Source organism: Topomyia yanbarensis, chromosome 3 (assembly GCF_030247195.1).
Source record: "Topomyia yanbarensis strain Yona2022 chromosome 3, ASM3024719v1, whole genome shotgun sequence".
Lineage (NCBI taxonomy): Eukaryota > Metazoa > Arthropoda > Insecta > Diptera > Culicidae > Topomyia > Topomyia yanbarensis.
Window position 1 is genome coordinate 269,002,219 of NC_080672.1, and position 14,080 is coordinate 269,016,298.

Genomic DNA, 14,080 nt, shown 5'->3' on the forward strand with positions numbered 1-14,080 from the left:
GTAAGTGTGAATCGTTGGCGTAATTGATCATTTCTCATCAAGTTGAAACTTTTCACAGTTGTTTGTTTTCAGTAAACATGCGGCTTAGTTTGACCAGCTTACGACCATTATTCAATGTCTCGAAGACCATACCAATAAATGGAACAACATATTTTGCAAAAAAAACAACTTTTAATAGATTTTATGTGTAAATACATTCTGCAACCAGATAACTTCATATTGTTTTCTAATTATTTCAAACTGTGTTTTATAAATAATTTTTTTTTGTTTAATTTTGATTATAAAGGTTTTAACCTTATAGTCATTCACCTCTTTTCGGGAAAAATCTCTACCCTATGTGCGGGGTTGGCTATATCCGTTCCCAAATGAAAGTTCATTTATTTCAGGTTTAATTGATTTTTCAATCTAAGAAATCAAATTTTCTCCCAGCTCGATTAGACCCACGGTACGTGCCGCACGTACTTTAATTTACTGCGCGCTTTCATTAGAATTACGTGTCGGATTTAGCTCAAATTCACGATAACGGATTATCTTTTGGGGAGAAAATATTGATCGAGTAATCGATGTAGGTGATGTGAATTATTTTATCGCCAAAAGTGCATACTAACCCATCATTAACTAGTGCAACAGCAAAAAATATTATTCTGTCGGGCAGTGGACAAAGCTGGCTGATACCTCTACTGAGAGGCAGTGAGGTGCACGGTGACGGTGACCAAGTTCGAAACACCCCGTTTGCAGTCCTTAGTTTCACAGGACAAACCCTTCCACCCTACGTGTATTACGGGCTAATCCGGTTGACAGTGCGTAGATACTACCCATCTCTCGTATTACGCTACGGCTGCGCTAAATACGGCCACTCCAAAAAAAATTGCTCGGAAGCCTCGATTTGCAACATCTTCTCCGGAACACACGAAATACAAAATGACCAAACTTGTGGCAAGGCAAAATACTGTCGCAATTGCGAGTGAAACCATGGATCTACGGACCGTAACTGCCCCTATGTATAAGGAAGAAAAAAGGGTGATTAAACTCAAAATTGACAACAACCTTACTTATGGTGAGGCCTAAGCAGAACTGCAAAAATCAAAGCAGCCATCAACATACGCCAACCAACCAAAAGACCAGGAAAATGAGGATCAGACCAGGATCAGATAATAAGAGAGCTCCGTCAAGAACTTGACACGGCTCGCAAACAAAACAACGAAATGAAAAACCTTCGAGATGAACTGTTAAGCCTCCGCCGGCAGGTTGGCACGAAACACCAACAACAAATTAACACCATGATCGAAACCCTGAAGGATGAACTGGTAAAGTATAAAGACGCGTGTAGAAAATTTTTAGGGGAGTGCTTGGCCTCCAAAACCGAAGCCAAAAGTGGTCCTAGCAACTCCGGGTTAACCGCAAACACCCCGAACAACAAAAAAGGTAAGAACTCCTGTCCCGCAACTAGCGGCGAAAGCGCCGACTTATCGCTAAACGACAACCGCAACTTTCTCAGATCACAACGATAAAACATCCTTCGTATCACCAGTCGGACCAGCAACTAGGGCTCGCTCCAAAAAAACCCAAGTTGGACGAACCCGGCGCCAGCACCATTAGAGCCTCAAGTATAAGCAGTAATAGCAACACAAAAGAAGGTGGAGCTTACCAATCGAGCATTGATAACGAAGACGGAAATGCAATGTCGGAATAACTTTTCAAATCGCTAAAAAGTACTTATACCGCAGACAAACTACGCCACCACCAATAACAAATCATACCTATTCGCCTCTTACCCCGGAAGTTAACTTTAACGCTGTTGGAAACTACATATGGGTCATTCCATGAGAAAATGGGAGTTTTTCCCTTCAAAACGGCATATCTCAGGATGCGCTCATATTATATTGGGATGATGAGTGATTTTTATGTAAAAATGTCTGAGGAACGCGATGGCATTAGAACGCGATAGCATTAGAAAATTAAAATGTATGTATTGAGAGAAAAATTAACTTTTAATATTTAACTGAAAAAATCGCATAGTTGGAAGCCCTGCTGGCAAAAACAATATTTTTTCTAGACTCCTTGAACAATTTTCTTTAAAAGCCAACTTGCGGTTTGACTCTAGAGTAAAGAGAACCGGAGATATGATCAAAAGAAAATCAAGGGTTTTGGCAATTTTCCAAAACGGGGGGTGCTCCCATGACCCGAGGGGTGGTTCAATTGCCACAAAAATTTGGGTTTTTAAATATTGTCCCTAGATGAATAATTCCTCCAAATTTGGTTCAAATCCGTGAAGGTCGATTTCAAGTTTGCATCTTTTTTTGATCACTTCGCGTGGAATGACCCATATACAAACCCACTCTAGCCGCACATTCTCCATACCACAAAATTCAGCGTAAAATTCTGTATGCCGGAAAAAATCGGCCTCGACAGAAAGACAACAACGTACACAGGACCAACCAGACAAAATGATCATAATACGGATCAAAAACGGCTTCTCCAAATTAAATATACCAAAGAGAACAAATAAAGCCAGGGGATCACCGGAAGAGAGACGCACAAAGGACCTAGCGCCTGTTCCTCTAAGGATTTATACATACTCGGGGCCGATTTCCACATCGCGCAGCACACAGAACGCAAATGTCACCACATGCAAATAAAAAACCAAGCGGCTTTGGCAGAAGGTCCACCGCCCCACACAGAAGACCAATACCCAAAACAGCTATACACAAATTCAGTGACTAGGATATCTGACTACAATACATACCCGCTCAAGTACCTGGGTAGCCGTGGCCCTGTCAGTGCGAACGCTACGCTCCCACCGGAACTGACGAACAACCCATCACACCCTGGGACCGCCGGAAGTGAGACGCACAAAGATCCTAGCGCCTGTTCCTCTAAGGACTTACCTGGACTCGGAACCGACAAAACCCATTATTAAAATCCAACGCTCGCAGAAAAATTACAGGTAACCGCAATGAAAGAGGACACCGCTCCTGCGTTGTCTCCTGGAACATCCAGGGTTTTCGACCTAAAAAACCCGAGCTCGATCTTATAATACAAATGCACCAACCTTTCATCATCTATCTACAAGAGAGCATGTGCTCACATTGTGATCCACATCGTATTCCACCGCCCACGTATAGGAGGCGGTCGATCGGCGGGCGGAGTTATCGTCGCAATCAAACTCGGTATAGATAGCGAAGAGACAGAGATCAGAACATCTCTAGAAGCTATCGTAGTAGAAGTTGGACCACCTATCAACTTATCAATACCTGCTACCTCGAGAAACCATAGCTTATACTGAAATCGAGCATCTCGTCAAAAATACGATCGAGCCTTTTCTGCTGGTAGGCGACATAAACGCACACCACCCCAGCTGGGGGTCCGAATTCTGCAGCCCCAGAGGAACAGTTCTGGAAGAAGCGTTTGATGAGAACGATCTGGTAGTTCTCAACAATGGAGTACCAACATACATAAATCACGGACCTGGAAAAGGATCCTGCATCGACGTCGCCTGCTGCCCCACACAATTGGCAGGAGACTTAAAGTGGTCACTTGACGACGACTCCCGGGAATCACCCCTTGAACACCAGTTGCGTGTAAATGGAAAATTGACGAAACCGATTGGGAACAGTTCCCAACCTTAGTTAACTTTCACCCCAAAACAGATGCCGATGAGCAAATGGAGGAAATTACCAGAGACATCATTAGTCCATGGTGGAATAAAGAGGTGGATTCAGCAATTAGGACACGCCGAAAAAATTGCGAAAACTAAAATCATTGCTCGATGACCACCCTGACAAACGGCGCGCATCGGAAGCTTGAGCTTGCTCATCCTTCAGCGGAGTATCTAGTATCAAAGCGTACAGCACGTCATTCTCAAGGCACGGAAAACAAGTTGAAGCTCAGCCATTGATAATCCCATAAACAAACGACGAGGATTATAATCAATTCATTTACGATAAATGAACTAGACGAAGCTTTGGATGGACTAAAGGGGTCTTCTCCAGGAAAAGATGGAGTGCACTACGCGATGATAATCCAATTGCCTCTAGACTACAAACAAACAATTCTGACAACATATAGACTATGGATGGAATCAGCATACCCGAAAGCATGGACCAGGTCAATAGTGGTGCCGATATTCAATGGAAAAGAAGAAAGGACCAATCCAAAAAACTACCGCCCCATCTATCTCAACAGTTGCGTAGGGAAGATCTTTGAGCGATTGATCAACAACCGACTGTCCCACATACTAGAGACTCGAAAACTATTATACAATCACCAACACGCTTTTTAGAAAAGGGAGATCAACCGTAGACCACTTGGACGAGCTTGAAGAGATTTTGCGAGGAGCCATAAATCGGAAATGTTACGCACAAGCCATTTTCCTGGACATAAAGAAAGCGTATGATACCACGTGGAGGCGATTGATCCTCGACAAGTTAAAAACATGGAACATTGGAGGACGAATGTTGCACTACCTCGCACGAACCCTGTAAAAAAGAAGTTTCAAAGTCGCAACCACCGGAGAAGAATCAGCAGAACAGGAGATGGAAACTGGCTTATGTCAGGAGTCAGTTCCAAGTGTCACCCTTTTCCTTATCGCCATCGACACGATAACACAGTTCCTACCACAAGGTGTACACTGCTTAATTTAAGCCGATGACGTAATTCTGGTAGTTGAAGGATCTAACCACGCACAAATCGAGACAAAGCTCCAAAATGCTCTTGACGCCATTACTGAATGGGAGAATAAAACTGGTTTCAAAATATCCGCCGAAAAATGCGCTACTGTGATTTTCAAGAACAGGAACAAGTCCAGGCAAGTAAACTGGAAATGAACGGAGTCCCGATCCCCAGAAACAATACACACAAGTGCCTTGGAGTAACATTCGACCAAAGCTTATCGTTCCGAAACCATGTGGAGGAAATAAGAGAAGCTTGTAAGCACAGACTACAGTTCCACCGATGCGTAGCCAATAGATCGTGGGGAGGCGATAGAACGAAGATTACGAAACTGCACAAAGCAACCATTCTCGAAAAAATCCTGTATGCAGCACCAATCATCTCTTCCGTTCATGTTTCAACACTGTGGAGACTCGATACCCTACAATACCGGACTTAGACGAATAGCGGAGCCTTCCAAACTAGCCCCATAGACAGTCTGCACGCTGAAGCTGGGATCCCCAAACTTCGAACGTTGCTACAACAACGCACAGCAATGTATGCAGCAAAAAGAAAAGCGCACGATGAGAACAGTGTTAATAATTAAAATGCGCAAAGCAACGGGTACTGTGGCGAGCCGAATAACACCTCCGACGACGAAACTACTATGGACAGCGATGGCAGTTCTGGTGAACTTTGGGGTGCCTCAACTCTAACCACGACGCCAACAAAAACAGCAAGAATGGATATGAGATACTGGATGAGTTGGAAGTGGAACTACCCTTGCTAAGCATCTTTACATTCCCACCTTGCGCCCCTTGGAAGAGAACCCGAATTCCCGTGGACAAAAGCCTTCTCTAGGCAGTCCGAGAAGCATCCAGCAACGAAGCCATCCAGCAATTTTTTCGTAGACTGAAGCAGACACGATACCGAATTCACCGCTTCACATTTACGGACGGTTCTAGGAAAGGAAGCAAGAGCGGGAATGACCCCTATCGGCCCACCCTTGATTCGATTCATATTCCCACCAGGAGTACTTGCACTAAATTTAAAGCAAATCGGACAAGTCTAGCTACCGGACCAACGTGCCTGAAGTTTGTATGGGATTTTTCGACAATGTACATGGAGAAAACCAACTAACTCGCATTTTTGCCGCAAGGTGGCACTGTATGTATCGCATTATCACTGTAAGTGAAAATAAGAAAGATAATTTTATTGTCTACAACTTTGCCGAAGACTGCTAGTGAATTCGGCTTTGTTAAAAGAAGTTATTAAGCTTTTAGTAAAGTGATATCTGAGTTAGTTTTGCATGAGGTCTAGCAGTGCATGGTTGTGTATCAGTACTCGATTTGCGCGAACTAAACATTTTTGTGGAATAACCATAAGATTTAGCTCTATGGTATGTTCAGAAGAATTGTAGTAAATAATACGAGCCATATTTTGGTTACAACGTTTTAGTTCCACATTTCACCACGTAGAGGGCGCCAATACTAACTTTTCAACGGAAAGAGATAGAAATTACTATGCTATATTTCACCCTAAGGAGGAAAATTTGGTAAAAACCAAAATTTCTCACTAGGGTGAAAATTTGTTGGTAAAAACCAGTCTTTGTACAGGAGGGCACAAATCCTTATTTCATACTATGTTGCGTTTCGGCTTCGCCTCATCAGAAACCGACACTAACACATTGTCGGAATAGATTAGCGCCGGCTTGACGCAAATCCCTTAAAACTAAAACACACTATGTGTTTCAATCAAACGACTGATCAAACGTGATGTCCCGTTCGAGCAGAAGTTCTGTTTATGCCGATGAGACACAAGTGAAGCCGAAACTTGTCTTGGCTTAGCAGGCCTATGCGAAAGCACTATGCTATAGTATGAAATAAGGATTTGTGCCCTCCTGTACAAAGACTGGTTTTTACCAACAAATTTTCACCCTAGTGAGAAATTTTGGTTTTTACCAAATTTTCCTCCTTAGGGTGAAATATAGCATAGTGCTTTCGCATAGGCCTGCTAAGCCAAGACAAGTTTCGGCTTCACTTGTGTCTCATCGGCATAAACAGAACTTCTGCTCGAACGGGACATCACGTTTGATCAGTCGTTTGATTGAAACACATAGTGTGTTTTAGTTTTAAGGGATTTGCGTCAAGCCGGCGCTAATCTATTCCGACAATGTGTTAGTGTCGGTTTCTGATGAGGCGAAGCCGAAACGCAACATAGTATGAGATAGAAATTAGATGTCTTCCACAAAGTTGTAAAACAGGCATTTTCCAATAATTTTTCCGAACATCTTGATAGTCTATCTCTCTTTTATGAAAAGTTAGTGTTGGCGCCCTCTATGCGGTCACAGTTGTAACTAAAATTTTCCAACCAAAACATAACTCGCATTATGTTTTATAATTCTTCTAAACATACTATTGGGCTAAACCTATCGATTATTTCACAAAAATGCATAGTTTGTGGGAATCGATTGCAGATACACAACCATGCACTGTCAGGCCCTATGTAAACTGACTCAGACATCATTTCGTTAAAAGTTTAATAACTTCTTTTAACAAAGCCGGATTTACTAGCAGTCTTTGGCAAAATTTAGTGCAAATACTCCTGGTGGGACTAGGAATCGAATCAGGGGTGGGCCGATTGCGTTTTCAAAAATTCATTATTTTCCTGGGCAGTCTAGTGATGTATCAAGACGGAGCTAGTGAATTCATTATATGCACGGACTCACTGAGCGTAATCACTGGTTTGGAGAAAACAAAAATCACCAGTAAATGAAGAGACGAAATGGTAATAATGTACAAGTGCTGTATCGAAAATAAAAAGGACGTGACTTTTTTGTGGGTACCTGATCACATTGGTATAGCAGGAAACGAACAGGCAGACAGAGAGGCAAAAGCCGCATTGGATGGCGACATTAATACACAAATAGTGCTGAACTACAAAGAAGTCCAAACACACATAAAAAAGCATCGTTTTGCGATGGCAAGAGCAGTGGAACGCAGTATCAAACAATAAGCTGCGTGAAGTTAAGAATATTGTGACCCCATACACAGCAACAGGAAAAACTCGACGAGAAAATGTTGTCCTAACCCGCCTTCGAATTGGACATACAAACCTTACTCATAAATTCTTGCTAGAGGTGCCCAAACGCCAGGTCTGCAACGAACGCCTGACGGTGAAGCACATCATCACTCTATGCCCAGGGCTGGAAGACGAACGCAAAAGCGCAGGACTCCCCCCAAAACATGAGAGAAGCATTAGCGGATGATGAAGACTCCATGAATAACTTGCTCAAATTTATGAAAAAATCGGTTACTTTGACAGCATCTAGAATGGCAGCTCACGGAATCCCAACTGACTCCCCTTTACCCAAATATTTCGAAGAGCCGAATGACGTATCGTTAAAGGGTATATAAAAACAAAAAAAAATCTCCTTGGCTTTACAAAGACAAGTAAATTGTGTATAGCATTACTGCACAGAACAATACCAAAGAAATGGAAGAGTATGGACTGGCAGTGAACAACTTAAAAGAACATTTCAGGCCGTGTACACTTCCAATGATGATCAAATTGATTATTGATATTGTAATCGATAAGAATAAAATTCGTTGTAGAATATTTATTGGTTGTGATAAAACATGTTAATCTCTCTCCAGAAGTTAGAATTTTATCGTTTCCCGTGTTTCGGTCATCGCAAGGGCATCGAAGCGAAGCAGTTGCTACCGATTACCTATACGAGTATTTTCTGTTACGGAAGGCAGTGAGAAGCGAGTCATACCTTGAAATAGTGCTGACTTCTGGCGGACATCGGTCGTAGCAGCGATTATAGCGGTAATGAAGCAGTAAGAAAGTCAAGTTCTTTTCTATTTTTCTTTTTTAACCGTTGTATGTCAGACAGGCCGACAGGGTACCCAGGTACCCACAACATCATTTATGAACTCAGAATTCCCGGAGACTATATGCAGTGATTGGTTCATTTTCACAGGCTCGAAAAATGGATAAGCTTCTGAATCCAAAACATCTAAATGCATTCAAAACCATTAAAAATTGCCGTAGTTATGAGCCTTTTAATTTCAAGTCCTTCCTCAGGCCCCCTCTTACTGTAAATTTAATTTATAGTCCCCCAAAAGTAGGGTATTTCCTAAGATATCATTCAGTATAAATTTCGGGTTTGGAAAAGAACATTGATATTCGTGAATTGAAACCAGAAAAGATACCTGATTACCCTGTTGGACACATAGCGGGTAATTAATTATTGTTTTATTTCACTGTCATATTAATATAAATTCTACGACAGGAATAATCGACCTGTCGTCCCGAATCTACGAATAGGATGATTCCTTTGTCCCTCCATTTTAACAAGTCATCTATTTGAATATTTTGGTGCGATACCAAACATTCTGCGAACCCCATTTCTTTTTATTATATCAATTCCATCGGCTTCTAAACAAATTAATGTTTATATGATAATTTTTCCCATTAATAAAATAATAATTACAAATTCTGATGTTCAGCGCTACCACAAATATCACCACCCAAACGATTGGTTCGTGGTATATTTACACGAGTGTAAATGATTCACGCTCCATTCTTGAATATTGGGTGTACATTCCATCTTACGTCGTTAAAATAGACTGCGGGGTAACAGAAGAATCCTTGACGCTGAACTAAAATGGGCTGAGTATTTTTCCCGCAAATCAAGATTATTGAAGTTTACCAGAATATCAGGCTCAAAAGAGAATCCCAAAAAAATCATTTCAAGTAACAAACTGTATTATTCGACAATAGAGCATTTTTTTCGAGAGTTGTTCTAGTGGAGCTGTAGTGCTAGGTTCTCGGAAGGGCTCCCCGTCAGAATCACATACTACAATTTGCAGATGAGACAGGCGAATGGCGCTAATTAGGCCAATTGTAGCGGGCCGTGATTCTGAATGTGCTATTCATTGTACGGTTCAGGTATGTGCGGGCGTATGGACTCGCGATAGCGTGTATTATCGCGAAGGGCTGGATCATTTGTACGTTAACGTGTTCGATCGCGTGTGCGTTTGTATGTCGCGTGTGCTAACGTGTATGTAACTTCGCGTGTATAAATTCTATTTTATAACCGTGTGCCTTTCGCATATTCGCATGTATTCTAGAATGATCGCGCGCGGACCGTGAATCTGATACTTATTTTTTTCGTGTACAGTTCAAATTCTAGAAAAAAGTGGGTTTTTTTCATATCACTAGAGTTCTCAGTCATGTAGCAGTGGAACGTGTGGCCTAGTGGATATGAGCTTTATTTTTTGATTGGTCCTACTGGAAGTATGGACCAGTGTGCTAGAATGAAGAGTAAAGATTTCCGGACGTGACCGATTCATGATCTCGCACGTTTGCAGGTTCGTGTTTGAGACCGCGTTTGTAACTTAGTATGTACCAAAACGTTCACATAATTATCAACTATGCGCGATCGCGGTCATAGGTGTGCATGGATGAACGCGAAGGGCTTAAGCGTTCGTATGTCGACGTGTTTGTCGCGTGTATGTGACTTCGCTTGTATAAATTCGATTTTGAAACCCTGTGGCCATTCACATATTCGCGGACCGTCATTCATTTAGTTTTCGGTGTACGGATCACATTCTGACAGGGAGTAAGTTACCCCATATCACTAGAGTTTCCGGTCATGTCGCCATGGAACGTTTTGTCTAGTGGATATGGGAGTTATTTTTTCTTAATTGGTCCAGCTGAAGGCATGGACCAACGCTTCTAGGATCAAGGACAGACTTCCGGATGTGACCGATTCGTAATCGCGTGCGCATTTTAGTAGATTTCCGCTTGAGACCGCGTTTGAGAATGTGTGAGTGTTAAGACGTTCACTATCACCATCTTTGCTGATCCAGCTGAAGACGGGTGTAGAATGGCAGTATAGGACTCGAGAAGAAGAAATAAAAGACAATATATGAGACGTAATAGATTAGACAGGTACAAGATACAGCTGAAGTTATGATGAATCACATGAAAGACATACATTAGAACTTCAAACTCTACCAATACTTGAATAGCCAACCACCACACATAGCACATCCTTTCTCAATTATCGATTTGTTACTGGTTGATTGTTGGTTATGAACTGGTAAATAAAGGAAAGGTATAGAATAGAAAAAGGCTCATATAAGCCCTCCTGGCCTTCTCGATACACCACTATCGAGGCGTATTGTAATCAACATCTTGAAGCGGGCTTCTTATATAAATCAAATCCTGATTAATAATGATTGGTGGATTATTAACATGAGAACTATTTAACTTGAAGTACTACCCACTCGAAAATTGCCGAGTGGGTAATTACCCACTCGATATTTTGGAACAATTCAAATATATGAAAATTGCCACGCGTGTATCTCGGGCACACATTGCGCACATTTAAAAGCATCGATATGCCACAATTCCATGTGAGCAAACGCACCGCAAGTGATTCAATAAGCATGTAATGCAAGCGTGTGAATTGCGAAAATAGGACAAATCCCTAATAATAGACCCCTCACCCTAAGCTTACTACCCACTCGGGCTAAAAGTGTAACGCCGGCCCTGGTGTCTATTGAAGTATTTTCTGCGAAACTTCAGTTTCAGAGATAAATTCGAAACACTGAAAAGTAATTTTTCCCAATTTTTTTGTGTTTCATTCGAATTTTTTGAACTTTTTGAAATAATTGAGAAAATTTCACTTTTACGATATTCGACTGAAAGTCACAAGGAGTCACATTAAATGGATCCTCTCTGCACATTCCATTTTCATTAGCCGAATAAGTGAACTCTTACGTTGCCAAATGTTCATGTCTTATCTTTTTTGACGTTGCTAACCATTATTCAAGAACATTTGGCTTGCATTCTCATGAATTTTAATGCATCTTGAATCTACAGCGCGCATCACCGAAGTTCGTAACTACCACTCTTCCTTACCTGTTGCATCGTGTCTCTGTCAGTGTCCGAAGACTTGTATTTACAACCCGTGAGGGTTGACCATCATCATCAGCATCTTTTTGAGTGATGATTTGCAATTAATTATCAATATTGCTTTTATGCTCTGCATTTCAGCGCAAGTAGGGTACCCTTTTCTGAACCGAAAGTCAGCTTTCCACACCGCCGCCGCACGGTTCAGAACCCGTCGACCTTTGGCATTTATTCATTTTCCCTGCTGTGTCAGCATCAACTGATAACTGTGTTTCGACACAACGTCTCAGCGACCGCGTACCAAATGCACACCGACGCGAGAATGCATCCCCAGTGGAGTTGACCTCGCGGCATCGCAAAATTATCAACAATTAAATATGGAGTTAATACTCAATTAAAATAAACGTAAAAAAGCAATGAACATATATTTTAGGAACGGTGGGCTTCTGCAAGTGCGGTGCCACTCCATGCAGATCTACGACGGCCCATCAAAGTGGTTGTTCGGAGCGGCTGATTTGGATGGTACGGTGGCATGTTTTATGCGAACAAGCAAGCGATCATTGCCCGTATTGGGTCCTTGAACATAAATGAGATAACATAAAATGGTTGGCCAGTATGTTTTGATGAATGATGAAATAAGGACCAATTCAAATATTACGTAACGCAAAAATTACACAGAATTGACTACCCTCCCCACATGTAACATATTGTCACAAATTTCTGTATCCCCCTCTCCTATTACGAAACGAGTTCTTTCTTTTCTTTTCTCCCCCCTAAATCCTTTACGTAATTTATGAATGGTCCCTTCGTGTTTGTTGATTAATGGTTTGTTCATAAGATGGAGAACTGAAGCTATAAATCTATTTTATCTTAGAAAACTGAAGGAAGAATGGAGTCTGGACTGAATCCGAAAACAAATTGACCACACACTTTCTCGAAACGAAGTACTACTATAGGGTTATGTTTTGACATCATTGCTTTGTTGAACCTCTTCTCCAAATTTGCACCTTTGCTTTGCCACTAGAGGCGGAGCGAGTGAATCATGATTCGATCAAATGGTACGATTCTCGAAAAAGAGTCGATGAGTTACAATTCCGTTTTAAAGAGTAGCGATTCTTGAAAACTGCCCTTAAGCAAATTAGTGGAATTATAATTAGGGGTAATGAGCCTATTTTGGACAGCACTATTTTTGAACCACTTTTAAAATAAGTTTTCTATTACTTTTCTCTGAATAAAATATCAGTGTACTGTATCTTAAGCATCTTTATAATGTTTCTTTAGCAGACAGAAATGTCTTAATTTTCAGCATAAAAAAATAAACGTTCTATTCTGTGCATCTATTCTTACTGAAACAATCCAATTATCACATCCCTGGCGTGCCTCATTTCAATTCACCGAAAATAATCTGATTGAAACACAATACCTTGTATTCCAATGCGCCGAATCATTTCTATTTATGTGTATATCAATCATGGACGCTTGTGCATGATTTGTAAAACTAATCATTCACACGAAATAATCACATCAGCTGTTAGAAGATGAGTTCCCAGAATTGTGCTCGCAGCAAATAACCACGCTATATTTCGCAAAATACTCAATCATGTAACTCGGAAATGCATTGATTTACTGAGTTACTGAGCCTGTATACATGTTTTTCGTTGCCTGTATACATGTTGTTTTTGGTTCGATTGGAACTTTTGATTTCAATCTTCGCATATCTCTAAAAGCATCAACTCTGGTAATGATTAGTTTCTCATCAAACATTGATGCGAATTTTCATTTTCAAATTCTAACTTTCAGTTAAATCTACCGCAACCAAGATTCAAAAATTCACTTTCATTTTGGCTGGATTTTCGTATTCAAAGTTAGTGTCGGTTTCTGAAGAGACGAAGTCGAAACGTATGTCGATATGTGGGTGTGAGTAACCTCTCGCCGGACATCCCTAACTAAGCCCTTGTTTAAATCCAGAAACACTATTTTAATAAAAAAAATGGCTTGTCATAAGGTTCTCGATTTTTATAGATGAGAAAGGCAAAAATGTTTCAAATACACCAAGTCCAAAAAGTTAATTTTCGTAGATTTTTTTCTATAGTTCATCAAATCTCGACGTTCCAGTGGCGGATCCAGGGCCTTGCGACCTCCCCCGAAATTTTTTAACTCCTTGAGAAATTTTAAAATAGTTTCTATTTTAAATTCGTTTTAAATTGAAAACCATTCCAAACCAGATTCGACCACCAAAACTTATTTTAAGTAAATGAGGGTGTTACAAATTACGTATTGTACAATGAACATTTAAAAATTGAAATTTCGGACCCCCTCCGAAATTTTTGTCTGGATCCGCTCCTGCAACGTTCCATTCGTGCCTTTAAAACATTCAGGAACTAGAACACAAAAGCGGTTTTTAAATTTTCCTTTACTCCACCATTTGAACATTTTTTTCAGTTGATGGTTATATGGAGTCACGAATCGCCATAGGTGGCCAATGTGCTCAAAGTGACTTTAG

The 14,080-nt window shown here is 41.0% G+C and overlaps 1 protein-coding gene across 4 annotated transcripts in view; it reads right to left on the minus strand.

The window, feature by feature from the left end:
* LOC131691722 (protein grainyhead) overlaps window positions 1-14,080 on the minus strand; it is a 774,648-nt gene that overhangs the window by 578,741 nt on the left and 181,827 nt on the right. The gene's annotated exons all lie outside the window — the stretch shown is intronic.